This window comes from Mytilus trossulus, chromosome 5, assembly GCF_036588685.1.
Source record: "Mytilus trossulus isolate FHL-02 chromosome 5, PNRI_Mtr1.1.1.hap1, whole genome shotgun sequence".
Classification (NCBI taxonomy): domain Eukaryota; kingdom Metazoa; phylum Mollusca; class Bivalvia; order Mytilida; family Mytilidae; genus Mytilus; species Mytilus trossulus.
The window spans coordinates 10,184,710-10,188,720 of record NC_086377.1 but is presented as its reverse complement, the minus strand read 5'-3'; the positions used below and the strand labels follow the sequence as shown (position 1 = coordinate 10,188,720).

General features: G+C 28.8%; 1 long non-coding RNA gene across 1 annotated transcript; it reads right to left on the bottom strand.

Moving 5' to 3' along the window:
• Nucleotides 1-227: 227 nt before the first annotated feature.
• LOC134718510 (uncharacterized) lies at nucleotides 228-3,781 on the bottom strand. Its single transcript, XR_010107399.1, has 3 exons — nucleotides 3,216-3,781; nucleotides 1,705-1,813; nucleotides 228-1,220 (listed from the first exon to the last, which is right to left on the bottom strand). It is a non-coding gene; the product is annotated as an uncharacterized LOC134718510 (long non-coding RNA).
• Between the last annotated feature and the right edge of the window lie 230 nt (nucleotides 3,782-4,011).

Below are 4,011 nucleotides of genomic sequence, written 5' to 3'. Positions count from 1 at the left end.
AATCTATAAATAAGCATGCTCTTTATTTTTGCAAAATCAAATATGATTATGCAGAGTGGTTTAATTCTTTATTGAAGGCTGTACCTATTACTATAAACTTTTACATTGTATGGTCTCTTAATGGAGAGTTGTCTGATAACAATTGTGCAGAGGCGGATTTAGGGGGGGGGGGGGGGCAGGGGGGTCATATAGGGAATCACTGAAGCGTGACTGGAGGGGACCCCCTTAGGTCAGTCAGTGGGCCTCCTCTTATGAAAATTTCTGGATCCGCCACTGTTATACTACATCTTCTGATTTTTATTGTGTTCCATAGCAGTTTCTTCAAAACCTTTGGAAATAGAAGCACCCTTTATCTTCATCACTTGGTTTGTATAAAAGTCAGAATTTGACAACAGAGAATTATTCCCATACATCACAATGATTATGGCCTAAAAAGAACTGTGATAGGTACATGTAGCCTTGAAATTGGCAATCATATCAAACCTCCTTTGTTAATAAGACGGATAACTTGGCCTGATTAAATGTGACATATACTTAGCAACAGTGTTAACATAACAATTAGTTTATTCTGTTTAGTAATTCAATCCATAAATTTTGATCAAGATTCAAATGCATGTACTGCACAAAACAAAAAATAACAAGGGCATACTACATTGATACTTATATTAAAGTTTAATTTTTTTTTGTGTACATATTTCTAAATAGCACAAAAATGTTAACACAATTATTTTAAAAAATACAATTTTTGACTTTTCATTCCCTTTTAACAGATTTGTTTTGATATAAATTGATCCAATTTTCTGTTACTCTGTTATAATTTGGAACTTATTTTATCAACACATATATATACACATCTTTATAGAAATTCATATAAACCCTTGCATAATATAAATGACATGTATAAATATTTGCCTATATAATCACATGAAACATGATAAATATCTAAATAGTTTCAGAAAATTTTGAAATATTCTTTCAGACACCCAGTAATATTTTAAAAGATAAAGATTCATAAACAACTAAGTTGATATTCTTAAAATTGTCCTCTATCAAAATTGTCATTTTCAACATTGAGGTCTCTCAATTACAAAAGTAACTTCCAAAATATTACCAAAAGTCAAACATATACATAAAAAACTTAATAGGTATTGAAATGTTCTGTTGTATGAGTCTCCCAACTGGTTACAGTTTCATGTGTGATTTTCTTTAAGCTCAGTCACCTGAAAACAAATGAAGGAATAGTCAAGCTATACATTTATACATCAGTTTTTTGCTTGAAAATGTTTTAAATTAATTATAGTAAATAAGATGAATTTTAATATCATATACATATATTCAAGTACACATATTTGAAGTTTAGTATAATTTTTTTAGAAGATTTCACAGACTTCAAATACATTTGTAGTGAGAGATTAAAACCCTTCTTGCATAACTGGAAAATACACACTTGGTCTCAATAATTTTTATGTGTGTGTCATCTGTTTTTTAATTTGTTCTTAAATTAAGCTGACACTGGTCATATTAAAATGTTTAACAATTCATTTGTTATGCATTCTTATTCTGATTTACATTACATGTATGTACTGATGTAATGTATAGTTTATTTACAGGATTTAAGATTCCACATACTTTATCTCATATGGTACTTTATCAAAATATAGATAAACATGTAAAAAATGTACTTTAAGAGATACTGGTACTCACTTATGAATTTTCATATTAATGCAGTAGGTTAACTTCAAAATCAAGTTGATCCATTTCTCTAATTATAGGCTCCTCTATATGTAAGTCTGTCATCTGATGTATCTTTTATCTGTTTAAGGAAATAACAGATAATAAGGTGATCAATTATTCTTTGAATTGAATTTGGAAAATTGTATTTAAAATCAAATTAGTTATTTTCTTATCTTAAGAACCAGTGGAAAATATATAATGAGCTGTTAGCATCTTACTACATTAAAACATTCAAAGTTACAAGACTTTTTTGTATGATTAATTCTATTTTTAAATGGACAGGTTAATGTATAAAATGATCTAAATGAACACTTTAAAGCAGAAAGGTAAATTGTAATTAACTTAAATTATTACTAAACAACTTTACTTGATATATTTGAGTCAAATTAACCTTATATGTTATGCGCTTCAGGATCACACATGTACATGTACAAATGTATCTAAATTCTAATGACAAGATCTCAAAATGTGATAATTTTAAAATATTTTTTTCAGTTTTGAACTAAATGTTAAAAGTTTGAAATCCTTGCAATTGTATCATGTATATATCGCCTGTCTAATTTAGTTTCTAAGGACACGAAGGACAATAAACAACAATTTTATGAAACAAAGGTATTGCTGTCCCAAAAGATCCTATCTAAATAGTGGATTAAGTATCTAATTATCTTAAGATTTGATATACAAGTTTTATTTTTATAAATAAATATATATGTAATCATGATAACCACTTTTCAATATATCTGTGTCTTTCATATGTCATAAAATATAGGTACTGTATATGTAGCAATCAAAATTACAGAAAATTTAAATTTGACGTTCCTGATTTTTAACAAATTAAGCTTACTGTTTACATGTATATCTGACATAAACATACATATGACTATCCTGATAACTGTAGGATTGTCTTTACTTTTATAAATTGTGACTTGGATGGAGAGTTGTATCATGATCTATCATTGACACTCATGCCACATCTTTTTATACATTTATCTATTCTACATGTACATGTAAATGCAAATGTATTCAGTTGTAGTCGCATTTTGCCTACATGTACATTCATTTTGGCGCTTGAACATACCTTACTGACATGTACATATTAATGATAAGCATAATAAATAAGGTGACAGACATGTATGGTCTGTTTTGTATATAGAGGATAGTTGTACATGTGATTTTTTCATTGGCAATCATCATGATCATAACCAAATCTTCTTTTTTTTTTGTAACTTTTGAGTCTGATACATGTACATGTAGTTTTTTGGTTTTTTTTTGTTTTAAATTATTATCCTATTCAAATAATGTTTGAACATGATGAATAAAATTGTATAAAATTGCTTTCAGCACAGATCATACATTTGCAGAGAATAATTTCACATTGTAACTAAAAATATGAGGGAAAGGGGGGATGTATTAAAATTATTGAACGGGCCACATGATTTATCCGAGAAGTAATTTTAAACTTTCATAATTAAAACTATTACCTGTTCCAACTGGTATAACTGTCGCAAAGAATTCTTTTAAACACTATCACTATCATCTGCTTCAAAGTGATCCGCCTTTCCAGTTTTCAAGATGCACAAAATTATGGCATTTAGATCTTTATAGTTTGCTTTTGGCAGTTTGGTGTCCATGATATACCATGCACTGTTTTAAGGTGGGAGAAAACTGTATAATTTCCAGCATTTGTCCAGCTGAATCATCAAATACTACTCACTTATGTCTTTAAATTCCTCATATTCCACATTTCCAGCAATTAATACAATAATTTCAGTCTTATAAATAATCCTCATTCCCGTACGGATATTGTAACTACCTCTGTCTGGAAGTGATCACCCGTACATGTATGCAACAATCTCCTGGTGAGGGAAATAAGTTTCCCAACACCACAAAGTTATGTACTTTTCTTAAATCTTATCAAAATGTTCAATTATGTATACAAATATACAACAGAAGTTCATTTTTCTGTCAAAACATTACCAGCTGGTTACAACCTTTATCGGTTTTTAAATTGAAGAGCATCACTTTTGGTATGTCTAAACACCAAAAAGACGAAAATAAACTGCTGTTTCCTGACAGTTTACTAGATTAGAACATTTACATATCAACAGATACCAAAGATGTTATTATCATTTCCTGCTGTATTCCTGGTCATCTTTTAGAATATATATCAATTGTTATATTGTAGGCTGTTTTTGTTGAGAAATTAATACCCCTATTTCCCTATATAAGCAGTCAAATTTACTGAAAAATCAAATTCATTTTTTTATACATAATAAC